Source organism: Maniola jurtina, chromosome 14, assembly GCF_905333055.1.
Source record: "Maniola jurtina chromosome 14, ilManJurt1.1, whole genome shotgun sequence".
NCBI lineage: Eukaryota > Metazoa > Arthropoda > Insecta > Lepidoptera > Nymphalidae > Maniola > Maniola jurtina.
The window spans coordinates 6,563,891-6,584,620 of NC_060042.1; the positions used below are offsets into that span (position 1 = coordinate 6,563,891).

The window sequence follows — 20,730 nt, forward strand, 5'->3', positions numbered from 1 at the left end:
CGATTTTCTTCGATTAAAGCTAAGAACACTCTCGATCAAGCCACCTTTCAAACAAAAAAAAACTAAATTAAAATCGGTTCATTCGTTTATGAGCTACGATGCCACAGACAGATATACAATACAGATACACAGATACACACGTCAAACTTATATCATCCCTCTTTTAAAGACTTGTTCCGACTGAATTAGACAGTAGATTCTTTTAATGGACGTTGGCGCCCGCTAAGAAAGAATTTTTCCAAACATACCTAAGGGGATTCAAAAGAGGGTGAAAATTTTTTATGAAAGTCCGTCATTTTTCAAGTTATATCTATGAAAATTGGTATTTTGGTTGAAAATAAAGAAATTCGTGTTATAGGGTTTTTATAAAAAGAGACTGGACTGTAGTTACTAATTGAACCGGAAAGCGTAGAGAACCTCTTAATTGCGAGGCTAGCTCTAGCCTTCGCACTGATACATATCAGAGTTAAGGTCAAAGAACCTTTGTATTTAGCTAAATTATTATGTTTGGTTTGTTTGAAACCAATATACGAAGTTGAGAATAATTATGTAAATTCTGTAAGCAGAAAAGGGAGAAACTTTTGCTTGAATAATAATGGAAACTCATGCTTGTGATAAAACGTGATAGTAATATTATATTTTCTTGAAATAGGCGGTATGCCTATTATTGAAAAATGTATGAAAAATATTTTTGGCTTAGAGTGTGTCTGCAATTAGAACCTAGCGAGCAAAGTTAAATTACAATAGCATTTACTTACTACTTGAAGCGGAAAGCGTAGACAAAATCTCTATGGCAAAGCTAGTTTTCACATTGGCTCGTTGATGTATTAGAGTACCTACCTAAATCATGGAACTATGAATCTGCTTTGCTTAGCCTAAATGTTAAGGAAGGTTTATGTTCAGCGAAATTTAAAAAAACCGGCCAAGTGCGAGTCAGACTCGCGCACCGATGGTTCCGTATTCGGGCATTTTTTTCCGATATTTTGCACGATAAATCAAAAACTATTATGCATAAAAAAAATCTGTTTTAGAATTTACAGGTAAACACCCCTTTCATATGATACCCCACTTGGTATAGTTATCTTACTTTGAAAATTTAAACACATTTTAATTTTTTTTAATGATATAACCAAAAATTCACGGTTTTAAGATTTATTCCTTTACTTGTGCTATAAGACTTACCTATCTGCCAAATTTCATGATTCTAGGTCAACGGGAAGTGCCCTATAGGTTTTCTTGTCAGACACGACGGACGGACAGACAGACAGACAGACAAAAAAGCGATCCTATAAGGGTTTTTCCTTTTGAGGTACGAAACCTTAAAAAAACAAGTTCATTGCATACCATAATAACGTTAGACAAAATTTAATCAAAGTAACATTATGAAAGAAAGACTAAAAAGTCCAAACACAAATTATTATTATTATTAGGTATAGAAAAGTAGTTATACGCTATCTGCATTCCAAATATCACCCAAATCGTTTAGTCGTTGTAGCGATAAGGAGTAACAAACATCCCAACATTACGATCTTCGCAAAGAAAATCTTCAAAATATACGTAATAAGCACTAAACACCGGTTTTGGTTCAATTGTTCTGACTGCGTTTATACGAGTAATTTGACAGTCGACACTACACTGAACTTGATTGGCACGCGCTTGAACCTTGACATTATATTTTATCGTGGGAGGACTATTTTCCTTTACCTACCCTATTCTGTTTTGTTTACTTTAGGGTGACTTTGATATGACAGTCGATCTATCACTCAGCTATAGGCCACATATAAGACGTTTTTAAGGTTCCGTACCTCAAAAGGAAAAACGGAACCCTTATAGGATCACTTTGTTGTCTGTCTGTCTGTCTGTCCGTCTATTCGTCCCTCCCGTTGTACTTCCCGTTGACCTAGAATCATAAAATTTGGTAGGTAGGTAGGTCTTATAGCACACGTACAGGAATAAATCTGAAAACCGCGAATTTGTGGTTATATCATTAGAAAAAAAAATGTGTTTCAATTTTCAAAGTAAGATAACTATAACAAGTGGGTTAACATATGAAAGGGCTTTACCTGTACATTCTAAAACAGATATTTATTTATTTATATGTATAATAGTTTTTGATTTATTGTTAAAAATGTTGTAAAATACCCGATTACGGAACCCTCAGTGTGCGAGTCTGACTTGCACTTGGCCGGTTCTCAATAGATGATATACCTATTGAGAAAAGTATTATCTAAGCTCGGCCTCTAGTCGCTACTTTTAAATTGAAAGTTCTCAATTCGTCAAAGCGCATCGAACTTTCGGAACTTTCATTCGACAGAATTATAATCCCGTTAGAAAGCATCTTCGATAGCTGCACAGTCACCCCTTTCAGCCCTGTTTAATTTACTGATGAGCTGCCTGCAGCCCTTTGTTTGAAAAACGGATCCATCATGTTGATAGCTCTAAGGATTTTTCTTTAATTAACTACGAAGGGGCGGTGCGTAAGAGAAGGTTCTTTATTACAGTTTTTTAGTACAGGCAGTTCTTTTCATTAAAGATTTTCTGAGATGGAAAATTTCTTAGGCCATTTTTTCTTATTCATCGTTAAGTATAAATGTAAGTAAGTATCTGAATGTACATATAATTCTTATTCATAGTATCTTTAATTACTTTATCTATAAGTATATTCAACGTATATATAGCATATATTTTGTTACAATTTAACTAGGTAGCATGATAAACGCATTAGATAGATTGCATTTTAACACATTTTTTTATTCAATCAATCATTTATTTATTTGCTCAAATGCAGGTTAGCATAGAAATAACAATTCATTTATAATTAACTAGCTGACGCCCGCGACTTCGTCCGCTTGGATTTAGTTTTTTCAAAAAAAGTGGAAACTCTTTGATTTTCCGGGATAAAAAGTAGCCTATGTGCTAATCCAGGATATTATCTATCTCCATTCCAAATTTCAGCCAAATCCGTCAAGTAGTTTTTGCGTGAAGGAGTAACAAACATACACACACACACACACACACACACACACACACACACAAACACACACACATACAAACTTTCGCCTTTATAATATTAGTGTGATGTATTATTAAAATTCATGCATCAATTTGGCTTGAAGTGCATCGATTTTGAGTTTGGTACATTATTTTGCAACTATCTAGAACCAAATAGGATTGGAATTATATAATTCTGATTTGACAATTTAGAATCAAATAATATTTTACTATCGAATTCCAACAATTATCCGCAGAACAAAATCGTCAGATACAAATGGCATTCTACTTGGCAATGTTAAAGCCTAAATTGCAGTGCAAATCATAACATGATATTCATTACGTCGTCGGCGAATTGGTGTTTATTTCATTCGAAATAGGTCGAGAGGACGCAGTAATGAAAGCAGCTGGAAAACAAGGGAGAATAACAGGTGGTCCATATTTAATGATCGTTGCTAGGGAACTGTTAATTTATCTGTGCCCTTGTTAATTAATCTTGGGTGAATTTGTGACCCCACTATTGGAATCGGGATTTGATTAACTTTTTTAAACAACTTTGCTGGTTAATTACTGTTCGAGCCTATAAATGATTCACGAATTTAATTAAATTCTTTCTTTTGACTTAAATTAAAAAAGGAAATTAAATCCTTTCTTTGCTTTCAATTGAATTGAGAAGAATAAAATGGTGAGTGATGATGCAATATAAAATGGTTTGTGGTGTAGGTACACCACACCACTTTTAATTTAAACCAACAGAAGACCAACAGATGTTATAAGCCATATTAAGTTGCCGTAATTATTAAAATACATTTCAATAGGTATTACCTAGGTATAATGCTTTTGTTTGATTAATCGCTATGTTTTTTATTCATTTGAGAGTTATAGCATAAAAGATTAAGCAAATTCAAAATGGCAGCCTTACATTTGTAAATATAGGATGAAAATGTTGAGTGTAGTTGCGATTGTTTCGTCGATTGTGTTGCAACAAGGCATTATTGTGTACAAAACACGGCGTACAAAAGGTCACGAGTTTCGGCATAGTAATAAGCTCCGCCCGAGCGGTCTGGCGCGAGCAGTTCTCTAGTCTCATTCATCATGTAGTGTACTGTGTACAGTTCGCTCGTACGCTTGAAAAACTTTTTAAACTCCTACATCTGTATGATGCTACGCAAGCATTCTTTGCGAGTTCTAGAGAACGCTGCCTCTTTATTTAGCGCTGCATTTCATAAATGCTTAGTTGGTTTCGTTTTCTACGTGTTTTTTTTTCGTGCAGTTGTAATATTTGAGATTTAGAATGACTCTTTCTTACGAGAATGATGATATTTATGAGATAGTGTAATACGAAATGCACTATGTTTAGATCTAAATATTTTTAATATACCTACGTAGTACGAAGTCAGTTTGTTTTTATTGAATCCAAACCAAAGGAGTATGGGTTTAATGAAAACTGCCATACCGTTTCCAGGTTAGCCCGCTTCCATCTTAGGCTGCGTCGTTACTTACCACCAGGTGAGATTGCAGTCAAGGGCTAACTTGTATTTGAATAAAAATAAAAAAAAACAATCTTATTATTGATATAATAATAGGTTATTAATTTCCGTTATTTTTAGGTAACTAGTATTAAATAGAGTCACAGTCTTATTTTGTCTGTGTGTTCACTCATAATCATTGAAATTTTAAAAAGATTTAAACGCCTTTTTACGCGCGAAATAAAAAGATTTAAAAGAACACCTCATGAGGAAGGTTTATGCCTTCCTCGTGAGGTGATCGTAATAAAAAATAATATATTTAACGCGAATATTTCATAATAAAACCACATATTTAACTCGGATGTCACCATAGGAAAACAATAGTCTAAATACATACCTGTATATATAAATCTGTATATATGTATAAAAGGAAAAGCTGACTGACTGACTGATCTATCAACGCACAGCTCAAACTACTGGACTGAAATTTGCGAAGCAGATAGCTATTTCTGACATAGACATCCGCTAAGAAAGAAGTTTTGAACATTCAATCCCTTAAGAGGTAAAACAAGGGTTTGAAAGTGTAGTCCACGCGGACGAAGGCGCGGGCAAAAGCTATTCTAAAAATATACAGCAAACCATCTCTACCACAAATGTGCATTATTCAGTAATGATCGTCTGTCTTTCTGATAAAAACGCGAGAACCAGAGTTCTGGAATCTGACACAAGATTTACCAGCCAAGCAGGCTTTTGTGCTTTATCAAAAGTAGTGCCAAGAATGTTAATAAACAGGATTGGCGCGGTCTAAGTTGGCGCTCGCATTCAAAGCTGGAAAAAATCAATACGTACATTTATTATCAGAGCAAAAATTATCGAAATCATAATATGGTAGAATGATAGAAGTAAAGATTAACTTATAAAGCAAGTTCGAATTATCTGAAATTTTATGAATAAGTAAGTGCCTAGTATTTAATTAATTTTATTATTTTAGGTTTACGATGAATCATTCTGAACTTTGACAACGCCTTTTTCAGGCTATTCATATTATTTTTGATTCAATAGTTCACATAGTATTTTTTTAATTGTTATAAAAAATTAATTGCATTGAAAATTGAATCCGCTGTGAATGTTTCTAAATTGATAGATGAAAACAATTTACTTGAACGTTTTCATCTATCGATTTATAATCATTCACATTTAGAAACACACGCAACTACAGCAGAGAATATTTGATTAAATAGAATCTCTGCGAAAATTGGAAAACTAAATTAATTCAGTCAGTCTCTAATTAAAATCGTATCAAAAAACTACGAGTAGGTACATATTCCCACTCATCAAAATTTTGTTTTGCATCAAAAACAAAAATATAAAATAAATTAAAACGTTAAAAGTAGGTATGAGTACGCGTTACTCTGAAATAAAAATCGAAAAAACTATGGCAAATATTATAACTCCAGAATATATTTTGCGTGTTCAGTTCAAGTAGGTAGGTAGACAGTCATTAGTATTGAAAAATCGCATGCCGTATATCTACGTTACGTACTTCAAACAAGAGTTAGAATAAAATATAAATTTAGATAATTTATTGTCATACAACTCACGTGATAATGACTTCTGGTGATAGTTATGTTGCGGGAAAGCATAATATGAAAAAGTAAATAATGATATAAATGACATAAAATAATGATACCTAAGCACGTTCTAAATTTTGATGAAGTTGCCATTGCGCGCCAAAATACTAGCCGATTGCAGAATTATTGATGTGTAGAGTTGTGGTACAACCTCAGTAACGCACAACGTTGGTACAATTTGAAATTATTCTGATGGTACATAAGTAAAATACATTTGGCCCAGGGGAGTGAGTAAATGTCGTCCATAAATAATTGTAGTATATGGTTATGAGGAGAGTGCGTGACGCCTATTGTTGAACTTCCACCCTTTCATCGTAGTGTCGCGATTTTATTGCATATTCATACATTTAACTTCCTTTTGTCGAAGAACAATGAATAAACAAACCTCTTTATAGCTATGCATAGAATCCAGTATGGGTAAGTTGATTAATATTACTTGCAGTATTTTTTACTATTTGTCATAACCACTCGTTAACATATAGTTTTGATTTATTAACCCCCGACCCAAAAAGAGGGATGTTATAAGTTTGACGTGTGTATCTGTGTATTAAACCTATACTTACCTAAATATAATAATACTTAAATATTTTTTAATTTAGTTTTGCTTAAAAAGAAAATATATTTTCTACTAGCTTCTTTGCACTTCATCTGCGTGGACTACACAATTTTCAAACCCCTGTTTTACTCCCTTAGGGGTTGAATTTTCAAAAATCCTTCCTTAGCGTATGTCTACATCCCGTTCAGTAGTTTGAGCTTTGCGTTGATAGATCAGTCAGTCAGTCAGTGTATTTCTAGTTCAGATGGTCGTAACATTGCTAAGTCACATCCTGAACATCTCACGATTTGCAGCTAAGCGAATACGTATGAACGAATAGTCGTGCACAATTATTATGCTCTACCTATATATAAGAATCTATGAAGATTACTTGTCGAGTTTGTATTTGTCTGGAGACTGGGGACCCAGCTGTGGACAAAAGTTATGCAAATGTCACGCAGCGCATTAAAACGGCAAAATCAATCAACAGTGGAATTGAATCGGTCATTTCGAAACCCCATAAAGTCAAGTTTTCTCAAAAATTCTTTTTTAAGTTTTTGACGCCTCCTCATAGGTGGACACAATATGTTCTAGCTGTAAAACCAATGTAAATCAGTACATTCCTTATTAAGTCCAAGCAATATATTCAGCCAAAAAAGACCTTGAAAATTCGTTTATTTTTGAAATTATATGGTTTTTATTGATTCCTGAAAAATTTTCACAATTGGATTTTTTCTTTTAGTTGTGCTATAAGACCTATCACCTGCTAAACTTCATGATTCTAGGTCAACGGCAAGTACCCTATAAGTTTTCTTGACAGACAGAGGGACAGACAACAAAGTGATCCTATAAGGGTTTCGTTTTTCCTTTTGAGGTACGGAACCCCAAAAATGATTCACGACCTTGCTATCTATCTTGATAATAAATTAGAGTATTGCCATAGGTAGATTCTCTCATTAATTTCACTAATACATACCTACTATGTTTAATTCACTCACGCATACAAATGTAAAATATGTACATTGTAGTACCACTAAACATTAATGCACTACTTAATGCATTTCGGTAGAGCGAAACGTAATCCTGGCTGTCTAAGCCACTTGTTATTATATAACACTGTATAGGCCCCGATCACCTAATCACTTACTGGAAACCACATAACCCAATTGCATAACCGACTATACTCAGAGTTACACTCGGTAGATGGTTGTGTAAATCTAAGTAGGTAGATAGATAGATTAATTATTATTAATATGCAAATGATTTTTCATGAGTCGCATCGCTCGGCATCATCTCAACGTTAGAAAAAACCGGCCAAGTGCGAGTCAGACTCGTACTTGGGTTCCGTATTCGGGTATTTTTTCGGACAGACGGACAGACAGACAGACAGACAACAAAGTGATCCTATAAGGGTTCCGTTTTTCCTTTTGAGATATAGAACCCTAAAAATATGCCAATTCAGTTTTTTTTTAAATAAGATTTTTTTACCATCGAGTCAAGCTGTTACTACATAGTTGCAACTTTTTATCTGTTAATCTGACTGATGAGTGATGACTCGTGAACAGATACCTACTTAGTCACACAAAATCTGACAGAAAAATGTGGTAATACATATTTTGTGTACAGTTTAGTAAAAAAGTACTCAATTGATTAAACATTGTAAGACTTATCTTATTCATATAATGTTAGAGACACCTTAATTACAAAACAGGTAGGTATGTCCAATGTTGAGCATATATTTTCACGGACACTTTTTGACGTACTCCGTAAGCTCTTCTTGTACCTACTTATTTATCAAAGGTTTCGACGACCGAATACTGCAGGTAATCTCTCTCTGGTGGTCTTGGTGGTCTCTTGAATGGACTTCCAAAATATATAGTCCTGTGCAGCTTGTATGTTAGTCCACCCGGTGGAACGTTTTCCGACATGGAATCGCCATTCTAGCATCATTTTCATTAAAATCTTAAAATACTTATAATATCATGACTTTCCAAAAAACAATGTTCTTTTTCGACTTGTTGATTAAAAGCCCTGCTTTTCGAACTGTGGATCGAGTTTGTCGCAAATGGCTGAGTCTCAACTTTCATCACTAAATTAAATCCAACTGAGAGGGGATGACGTTGCAGCTCACAAGGATTTCCTAATAAGAGTTATTACTTTTATGTGAATCGAGATACCTATAGATTAGAGACGTCTTGATTCAACATAATACTATATTTAAAACCATTTTGCATTTGACATATTAAAGAAATCGTCGTTTTTATTTTAAAAAAAAAATATACACCAAGAATTATCATTATTAAAGTACTAATTTTAACAAGCTATGAACTGATATGCGTGGGGGTCCCGAGGTGGAAGACGACATCAAGCGAGTCTCAGGGAGACGCTGAATACAGGCGGCGCGGCGCAAGACCGTGGCGAGTGGCAGTTCCGACAAGGGACCTATATCCTGCAGTGGAGGTAAGTACATCTATAAGTACCAACTTATAGAAGTTGATAATGATGATGATCTGTACTAAATAGATGATGCCCGCGACTTCGTCTATATGGAGTTAGGCTTTTAAAAATCCCGTGGCGACAAAAAGTAGGCTCCAATTATGTCCTTCCCCGGATTCAAGCTATCTCTGTATCAATTTTGCTCTCACGGCCGTGAATAGCTAGCAGACAAACAGAAAGAGAAACTTTCCAATTTATAATATTAGTATGGATTTTGTCATAATATTTTGAACCCATTCACATTATACTCACACCTCCCTATAGTTGACTGACAGCTTAGAGGTCCCGCCTTATGTACATACGTATATTTTTTTTGGCCAACCAGGTATTGAAAAAAGAGAAACCTACAACCTTATGCAAGGGAGAGTAATTTTATTACTTGCTGTATAGGTAGATACCTTAACTACTATTTTGCTATTTAGGTAACGTCTTTAAACGAAGTAGATTTAAGTATTGAAGATCTGCTGAGTAATACAAACATACGATAAACGATACTCTGCTTTCTACTTGATACTCTATAGAACATCGTCGATATAAAAATGATCGGAAGAGGGTCGCGATCGGTCACATTAAGAGGGCTAGAGGAACAAGAGTGTCATGCAGCCGAGTAGGAACTATATTAGATATCGAGGTTAAAATATTTTTCAAGGAATAGAAAAAGAACACGGTCAGAATATTTGACTGAAAAATACTAAAGTGTGTGACTGCATGTCTGTTTGTTTCCTTTCACAGCTTAACCCTTGGATTCATGTTCATGACAAAATTTGTCACTAAGGGAGGGATTTTTAATCACTATACTATATTCATGCGGATGAGACTACAGGCAACAAGTGTAAATTAAAAATTTAGAACACCCCCGACTAGTGAAGGTTACAGCAACTAGAAAAGAGCTGATAACTTTCAAACGGCTGAACCGATTTTCTTGGATTATAGCTAAGAACACTCTCGATCAAACAAAAAAAAACTAAATTAAAATCGGTCCATTAGTTTAGGAGCTACGATGCCACAGACAGATACACAGATACACACGTCAAACTTATAACATCCCTCTTTTTGGGTCGGGGGTTAAAAACTAGTGTCGAAGTTATGAAGTGCTCGTATATGATTTAAAAAAAATATGTCAGCACTACGTTTAAAAATTGCCGGCTAGAAGGTAGGTTAAAATAAATTAGGTCAAAAGTCATAAATTAAAGTTTTTAATGTAGGTAGCATAATCAATTTAACGCTAAATTTGTTTCATATGAAAATCACTAAATTACCTACCTAGGCTTTGATACTGTAAAAATCTCAGAATAAACAGGGGTGGCTCTAAAATCAATGGTAGAAATTATAGGTATCGTCGTCATACAAAGTTACGCGGTCTTAAAAATTCACATACAAATCTTTGAGCCCCTGTAATTTTAAAACTACATATTTTTAGAAAAATCTAAAACACCACAGGCACAGATATTAGTTGCTAGAATATGACTGCATTTCATGGTCTTTAGTTGCTTAATATTCACATGAAATTGGAACTACGATTGTATGGAGTAAGCGACGGAGAGAGTCCTGTTAAAACACGTTTGATATTCTTTGTCCACTTAGTGAAGGGATGCCAACGCTGCGTTTTCCAGTGCGAGGTCGCCATTCTAGCACTTCGGCAGCCTCCATTTTTACCCGACTGCGGCAAAGCCAAAAGGAAGGGTTATGATTCCAGCAGTCTATGTATATATGTATGTAATTTTTTAATGATGTAACCACAAATTCACGGTTTTCAGATTTATTCCTTTACTTGTGCTATAAGACCTACCAACCTGCCTTTCATGATTCTAACTCAACGGGAAGTACCCTATAGGTTTTCTTGATAGACACGACGACGGACGGACGGACAGACAGACAGACAGACAACAAAGTGATCCTATAAGGGTTCCGTATTTCCTTTTGAGGTACAGAACCATAAAAATGCACTTTGCACACAAATGTCAACCACAACAGGGTACATTTAAAAGTGCGTGAAAACCCAGGTAAATATACATGCACTGTGTAGGTACAGTGTGCACAAGGCATACGTCACCATTGTTTTGCTAGAAAAAGGGATATAGCATAAGCAGATGCAATACTCGTAAAAGTACGACATTATTATGATGAATGGGTGAGGGTGGAAGTTCAACAATAGGCATCACGCATTCGCTACCTCATAACCATTGAATTATATTTCATAGGCGACATTTTCTCACTCCCGGGGGCTAAGTAAACTACACTTAGTGTGGGAATGGTTTCATACTTTAGTATTCCATAAATATAATAATCTTTGAAAATATTTACTTTATTTGATACCTATTGTCGCTACTTGTATGTTATAGCTGGTCTGTCGACACTATTTAATACTAGAGGATGCGTGGGACTTCGTCCGCGTGGAATAAGGTTTTTAAAGATCCCGTGGGAACTGTTTGATTTTCTGGGATAAAAATTGCCTATGTCAATTACAGGGACGGTGGGAACTGTTTGATTTTCCGGCATAAAAAATTGCCTATGTCAATTACAGGGACGCAAGATAATCGGTTAAGCGGATGGGTCTTTAGGAATCCCGTGGGAACTGTTTGATTTTCCGGGATAAAAAGTAGCCTATGTCCGTCCCCAGGATATAAATAACTCTGTACCGAATTTCGTCAGAATCGGTTAAACTGTTGGGCCATGAAAAGGTAGCAGACAGACAGACACACTTTCGCATTTATAATATTAGTATGGATAAAGTTAGTTGTAATACCTATACAAATAATACGCATAAACTTAATTGATATTTAATTTTAAAATCCGTCTCCCTCTACTCTCTATTTGGATTTTGGACCAAATATTCCAATTTCATCATTTCGTTAATTACAATCACAAAAGTTGGCATTTTTAGTCATGAAGAAAGATATTTTCTATTGAGGTTGAATATTGTATGCTTTCCTGCTACGCTTGTTCTACTCCCAATTCCCTTTCATTAGGATTTCACAAGAACAAATTGTTTGCTGCCACTTGGGAGTCTGTTTATTCTACGTAGAATGTACATACTTGTGGTCGTTTGCTTTATATTTTCAACCCCCGATCCAAAAGGAGGGGTGTTATAAGTTTGACGTGTGTATCTGTGTATCTGTCTGTGTGTATCTGTCTGTAGCGTCGTAGCTCCTAAACTAATGAACCGATTTTAATTTAGTTTTTTTTTGTTTGAAAGCTGGCTTGATTGAGAGTGTTCTTAGCTATAATCCAAGAAAATCGGTTCAGCCGTTTGAAAGTTATCAGCTCTTTTCTAGTTGCTGTAACCTTCACTTGTCGGAGGTGTTATAAATTTTTAATTTACACTTGTTAAGTGGTGCAGCTATAAATACATATATTTACCATTACCTACTAGTTTTTTATGCGCCTTCTTTATTCTATACACTTTCTATCTTGTTCTATACTTTTTACGTTCTTCCGAACCTCTCGTTCGTCGTTCTTTAGGTTCTAGACCGAAATTCGAATTGCCAAATCCATACTAATATTATAAATGCGAAAGTGTGTGTAGCTCAGCTACCTTTTCACAACCCCTTCGGTTAACCAATTTTGAGTACAAAGATTTGATTTGATTTGACTTGTAATACAAAGATGGTGTTGGCATCCCGAGAACGGGCAAAGAATATTTGACTTTTTGTCCCGGAACATCAAAGAGTTCCACGGGATTTTTCCTAAAAATCTAACAATATGTGGACGAATTTGCGAGCATCATCTTTTTGGTACAGAGATGGCTTGCATTCTGTAGATGGACATAGGCTACTTTTTAACACGTAAAATCAAATGAGTTTCCACTAGATTTTTAAATATTTTTGGAATTTATATACATAAGGATGCAGCCGCGAAAGTTTTGCCTGTTTTGTGTCATGATACTTAATCTGATATTTGAAATAAAATTTGGCGGTTAAAAATTAGAGCTCATTTGACGATATAACATTTTTACCAACCTAATTTTATTTTATATCTACATTTATGTTTAACTACTAAAGTCAATATTTAGAATATTTTTAATTTTCTGTCTAGAGCTCACTCTGGCATCTGCGAGTAAAAATAAAGAGAATATTTCTCGAGCACTTTCGAGAAATACTTGCGTAGCGGCATACAGATGTAGAAGTTTGTAAAGTCTCTCGAGCATACCTTCAAGTGAACTGAGTGTACATGATGAATAAAACCGTGGAACTACTTAAGCCGGTCTGGCCAGGCCTGGGAGCTTATTATTATGCCGGGACTCGTGACCCATTGTCTGTTGCTTTTAGTCAACAATATGCCTTGCTGCAACACAATCGACGATACAAATGCAACTTTACACAACATTTTACTATTTAATTTTACCTTTTTTGCAATTCATGCCTCTTTAAATAAGCCCAGTGATACAGTAATGCAGTGAGCATATAGTTTGCATTATTAACGTGGAAGGAATAAATGCGCTCGTTAGCAATTTACGGATAAATGGTTTAAAACAAAAAAAAAACCAGTTCTAATTTTAAATATATAGAAACCTAGATGATGCCTGGGACTTTGTCGGAGTGGATTTAGGTTTTTAAATATCCCGTAGGAACTCCATCCCTGGGATGCTAAATCACGCGGAACCTAATTCGTCAAAATCGGTTAAAAGGATGGCGCGTGAAAAGCAAGCAGACTGATAGACAGACACACTTTCGCTCTACAATATTTTACAATATTATATTGATATATATGGATTAGTATGGATTTTATTTCAAACTAGCTAATGCCCGCGACTTCATTCGCGTGGATATAAGTTTTTGAAAAATGCATGGGATTGATTGATGTTCCGTGACATATTGATTTTCCGGGATAAAAAGTAGCCTATATATTAATCCAGGGTATAATCTATCAAACATTTTAAATTTCAGTCAAATCTGTTCAGTAGTTTTTGTGTGAAAGAGTAACAAACATACACACATATACACACAAACTTTTGAATAAAAGTAAAAGGAATTTGTTTCATTATTGTTAATTTTTTAACCGCTACAAGTGGTTCAACCCTAGTAACAAGTTAATTATCTACTACAATTAGAAGTAATTTGCAGTGCTCTACTCTTGCAAAAAAGTATATTAAAACAGAATAATCACGGTTGTTCTCCTTCATAAGTTCTCCAGGTCCAGTTAGTTGTGAAGAGTCATTTATATTCATTTTCCGCGACTAAAGTTACTAATTATTCAGGTCTCAGTGGCAGTATATTCTCTCCTTAATTGAATGATATGAGTTCAAGACAAAGTACTTTGCGATTAATGTGTATGTTACTATCACACGTGTTAGAATCACATATTATCTTAATTTTTTTATGCGTCTTTGAATCATCTATCATCTTCAATTTTATATCAAAAACATTCGCAATATTTTATTTTTGAATAATCAATATAAACGCTTGTATAAACGACAGTATCTGTCTGCCAGATTTTCATAGAAGTCTTACCTACATCCCGGGGACGGACATTGGCGGATTTTAAAAACCATATATTATCTACCTGGTCGAAGGCGTGGGCATCATCTGGTATTTAATAAAAAAGCAGAATATTGAATAAGGAATTAACTGGGTACATTAACACAACAAAACGATAATTATTATTATCATAACATCATTATGGAAACACGGGCACACTGCCTCGAGCTTCTGTGATATCGACGAAATTAATGATTTCCTGAAAATCGAGTAGGTTAAAAATATTTTTAAGTAGACACCTAATATATTTTTAAGTAAATATTTATTTACTACATGTTACAAAGTCGTGGGGACTTTTTCCGGGTGGATTTAGGTTTTTTTAAATCCCGTACGAACTCTTTGATTTTCCGGGTTAAAAAGTTGTCAGTTTACGGGATGCAAGCTATCTCTGTACCCATATAAATTGATTAAACGGAAGGGCCTTTAAAATCCCGTGGGAACTCTTTGATATTCCGGGATAAAAAGTAGCCTATGTCCTTCCCCGGGATGTAAGCTAACTCTGTACCCATCAAAATCGGTTAAACTGTTGGGTCGCGAAAAGCAAGCAGACAGACAGACAGATTCTTTGGCATTTATAATATTAGTATGTAAATATGGATTATTTAGTTCAACGACCACTCCGTAAAACTAAAAACCTAGTCACTGATTTATGCTCGATAAAGTATAATTATGATAGCAACATGGATGGATAGCAATTTAAAGTAAACAAGATCGTTTCTTTTAATATTAATTATTTCATATAGGAAATGATTTTCACCGTTTCGCCTCTGAATAAGGTAAAATGAAATTCAAATAACGTTGGTATTCGTAGTAAGCGCCTATTTCCTAGAACTAAATCACCGCACAAACTTAATTTTACGTATTATACAAGTCTTTAAACCCGTGTAACTTTAAAATTAGATATTTTAACGGAAATCTGGCAAATTATATTAGTTTAGTAAGTATTAGTTTTTAGAACTGTTCTCAAAATTTCATTGAATTTGATTGGTTCATATTCAAATAATAAACCAAATAACGTTTGTATCAAGAGCGATGACAGCACGCTAGAGAAACTTCTCGCAAAACGATTTTAGGAAAAACCAAGAATAAGTTCTTAGTCATTGTTAGATAAAGTTTATTAGAGTTTCGGAGATTAAGCGGATTGAACTTTATTTAGCAAATAAAGTGCTCTGTTCGACGCGTTTGCCAAAACTGTATCTGAACAAAAGCTACACGATGTTTTACATCGTTATGGGAATTTTCCGGACACAACTGTTTTGGTCATGTGTGGTGCAACGAATGGGCAGATAGCCAATGATAGAAATGTTATTTTGAATCGAATATATTATTGTATTCGGACTCAATTTATTTTATAAGACTGTTTGGACAGCTTTTCATAAAAATGGAAGTGTGGTAATTATTCATATTATTTGTATAGGTGGTACCTACATGGTACCTACTAATATTGTTATGAATGCGAAAGTGGGTATGTCTGTCTTTTTGCTAGTGTCTGTCTATTTAACAGTTATTCTAAGGAAGCATATTTTTTGACCCAGAAAATTCAAAGAGTTCCCACGGGATTCTTAAAATCCACGTGGATGAAGTCGCGAACATCATCTATTTCGTACCGAGATTACTTGAATTTTGGATGGAGATAAGCTACACTTACTTTTTGTCCCAGGCAATCAAAGAGTTCCTCCGGGATTTAAACAAAAAAATCATCACCTATACGTGCATGTATAAAAACAAAGCCTTTCTTCATTCGCTATCTATTAATTTCAAATACTTAGTAAGTAGTGTTGACTACTTACCTCATGCAAATCACCTCTTAAGAAGGGTCTCTCCGTCACTCGCTCCATACAAACGTAGTTCCAATTTCATTTGAATATTAAACAACCAAAGTCCATGAAATTTTGCAGACATATTCTAAAAACTAATATCTATGCCTGTAGTTTTCCAGATTTCTGTTAAAATATTCGGAAATTCACATACAAATCTTAGAGCCCCTGTAATTTTAAAACTACATATTTTTAGAAAAATCTAAAACACCACAGGCACAGATATTAGTTTCTAGAATATGTCTGCAAAATTTCATGGACTTTAATTGCTTAATATTCAAATGAAATTGGAATTACGATTGTATGGAGTAAGTGACGGAGAGAGCCCTGTTAAACTGAACATAACTAGTTTTATGATAACCAATGTACTTACCTAGTAGAGAATATCCGAATTTGAAATATATCCGGTAGGTATTACCTCATATGAAATTCATACTGGATTTCATTTCAAGAGAATTTAAAGTGCTTGAACTGGATTTTATTTCAATAATGAATTTAAACTAACTTTCAGCATTTCAGTTTTTGATGTTTAATTTTTCGTAAGTAGGTACCTATATTTCAGAAATTTAAATTATCTCTTTCGCTTTTAGAGAGTTGATCAAGGTCGCAATTTAAGATACTTTACTTTTAAACTTATTTACTAATTAAACTTATCTACTAGTAAAAACTATTTTTATAAAAGTTCATTATTCAAAAAACCGGTCAAGTGCGACTGGCACACGAAGAGTGGTACAAGATATAAGTAACATTATGAACTTTTCAATTTTTTTAATTTGCATGGCGACTAATTAAATTTTTTTATAATAATAATAATTAATAGAAATACACACTCTGTGAAAATTTCAACTCTCTACCTATTACGGTACCTATCTCAAAAAAAAATGCGCCCGATTTTTGACAGACAGACGGACAAACAGAAAAAATAATTCACGGGCGGACAGCAGAGGCTTAGTAATAGGTAGGATCCGTTTGGCATTCTTCGGATAAACCCTAAAAACCACCACAGTGTTTTGCAGTTTTGCTAGGTTGTCAGGTTATACGCTAAACATTATGCCTGATTATGCCCCTCTACAAAACGAGAAATTCATCAACGCATATTTACCTATATTAACCAAATGTTAATCAATTAAATATTTGTAATTAAAATTGAATATTTAATGTGCCGTAAACATTTGTGCTTAATTCGTTTGCCTTGAATATTGTTAGTATTATTTTAACATCAAAACCGCAGTAATTAATAAATCTTGTGGGAGCCTAACGATTTATTGCGATTTGTTGCAAATTGTTAACAAAATGAATGACGTATTAAAAATACCATAAATTAATCTACGGCTATTTAATTAAATCTATATATAATAAGAGGCAGGGCTCTTTTGTGATAACAACTCAAGCTAACCTCTATTTACTTGGCCAAAGATATAAAACTCCAGATAGGCAAAGCTCACACATTGTTTTCCAAAAAGCGACGACAAATTCGTACGCTTGTGTGTGACACGTATGCGACTTACGCGTAGCGGTCATGACTACATAGATAAATGGCACGGTGTTTAAATACTCAAAGGTGTAAGCACTTAACAATTCTTCAAAAAATGGCGACCAGGGTTGATTGGGGCATAAAAGCGACCGAAACTGCACGCGACAAAACAGGCGCGTCAAAACGAGCGGGAGTCGTTAGGTCAAAGTATATTTATAAAGCTGCGTTTTTAAGCTGTTATCGAAAAGCTCAGCTCTATTTTACGTTTGTTTGCGCTGACCTTTTCTGACAATATTTTTACAGAGACGGTGACTAGACCGTATGCCCAATAACGTTTCGCACAGTCATACAGGTGACACAGACGAACAAGAATAAAAAATTGATTTTATTCAAAGCAAATTCTAAAAATTTCATCTAAATTTTCAATAGACGCGAGTGTAGTAGGTCTGTATATTAATTTATTTTTTCATCAAACATGATTTCATAACATTTTTCTCTTTAAAATTACTTACGAACTGGGCTCAACCACCTCCCTGAAGCTATTTCATATTTTAATAATACTGAAATGGTAAAAAGCGTTGAAATTCAAAATTATATGCGAAAACGAGCACAACGCTCATTTTTCTGGAACGTAGATGACGATGCGTCACTTAACGAGGCCGCACAATTTAATAGATGAAAAATGAAAAAATGTGGGAGAAAATGTTTGAATATTTATTCCTGTATAAATGAGTCTACATCTGGATTATTAATAGCGTTAATTCATTTGGCGCGCTTGCTAATGATGCCCGGGAATAAGATGAAATGGAAACATTGTTCACGGTTATACTTGGTGCTGCCATAAATCGAATGCCAACGACCTCCTTGCTAAAAATTATCTCCCTTTTAAATACCTTATACTTCGGCACCACTAACTAAGCCAAGTTAGCCCTCTACCATCTCAGACTGCTTCATCCTTATCCACCAGATGAGATAACAGTCAAGGGCTAACTTTGTAATGGAATAAAAAAAACTATTGCTCTTACCAAGAATAATTATACTTTTAATTAAACTACTTTTAACAAAACTGTAACTGTAAATATAATTATTGTGTTAAATTTTTCTCTTAAATTTTTCTTTGTCTGTTTATGCATCTCACTGTATCTATTAACCGGATTTGAACAAAACTTAACATTTTTACCTCTAATCTCTTTTATTATCTCTCTTTTATTAATACTCGAGTCAACATAATATAGGTTAGGTGGTTTATATCCTGAAAAACAATGTTCGTCCAGTATATGGAATTAAATTTTCGAAGTTATTCCTTAACTTGTATCTGAACCATTTTTTTTTATAAAGATTACCAGTCCTTTGCTCAGGTTCGTTCCATGATGTGAATTTAGTGAATATCTGATAAATATTTTCAGAGGTGGAGGATGAAACTCCTCAACGGGTAACAGTAAATCAATGATGATCAGTGAAATAAGCTTAGTGAATAGTAGACTTTCAACCATACATAACTTCAATAATACATAATTTGCATAATACAAAATAATTTTGTGATAATGCATTGAGTAGTGGTGGTTCCTGAAATAAACAACTGTGACGGACGCACAGACAAACGAAGTCGATCATAAGGGTTTCTTTTTTGTTTTAACGTAAGGAACTCTAAAAAGAGTGGAAATGCTTGGAAATTCGCAAATTTTTGATAGCATCAGCGTTATGCAAATTAATGACTTTACTCAAGTCATAATAATAGACGTCCAATATGAACTCTGCCCTCCTTTGCCTTTAGGATGCGGAATACAAAATAAAGATGAGAATCATGACTAGTAACATTTTGAAACGATGTGCTCGTTTGAATGATACCTAATACCAGCTATTCATATAGGTCATAATGTGTCTGACTTTTGGTGTATCAAAGGTTAAAGACCTTCAGGCACCCTATTATTTTTCTTGATAAAAATATATTAAACGTTAACCCAGAGTACCTATCCTAAATATTATATAAAAGGAAATGCTGACAGTCAATCAGCATGCTGTCAATGAAATGATGACTGACTGACTGACTGAGTGACTGACTGACAGATTAACTAACTAAATACTAGGTTGTAGTTTCAACAGGGTTCTGCACACTACACAAGAGATACATATAATATTATACATACAGAAAGACAAAAAATTTAAAACTTTTTTGAGCCCTACATCGAATAATCCTTCATCCGATTATTTCCGAAATAATACTCTTGTTTAATGTAGAGAAATTGTCCCGTTACAATTTTATTATTTATGTAAGTATATAGGTCGATGCATAATTAATAAAGAAAAAATCTGATAAAAATAAGTTGTACATTTTATTATTACTTATCTACACTTATGAACATATTTATCTCCTTTTTTTTTTCAATTTTTAAAATATTTTTTAATAGTTTCGGGACGGACTTAGACTCATAATGATTGTCTTAAATATATTAAGTTATTCAAGTTACTGAGCAAAAACTTTGTCTCATTTGCTAATCTCAACAGGAATTCGGGGCTTTTGTTAAATATCTCGCTCTAAAGGTGCCTTTTTTAGGTAGAGGTCAACCTAATAAATATTTTAAAAACAATAATTGTAAAAAGATTTTTACACAAAATACTTAGATAAGTTTACAGAATATTTACACAAAGGAGAGTATGGAGTAAGGAGGTACGAGAAGCTGAAAAAATTTCCCGTTTAAAGTTTTTTTTAGAATTTGCCATTATATCCAAAGCAATATTTTCCAATTAGAATTATGTTGGCTTTTATTAACTACTTAAAGTTTGATATTAAGTAAACAATTTCAAATGAATTATCTACTTTTAGTCCTGTAACCGCTCGG

General features: G+C 34.1%; 1 protein-coding gene across 1 annotated transcript in view; it reads right to left on the reverse strand.

The window, feature by feature from the left end:
• Nucleotides 1–20,730, reverse strand: part of LOC123871773 — a 45,266-nt gene that overhangs the window by 24,133 nt on the left and 403 nt on the right. The window lies entirely within an intron of this gene.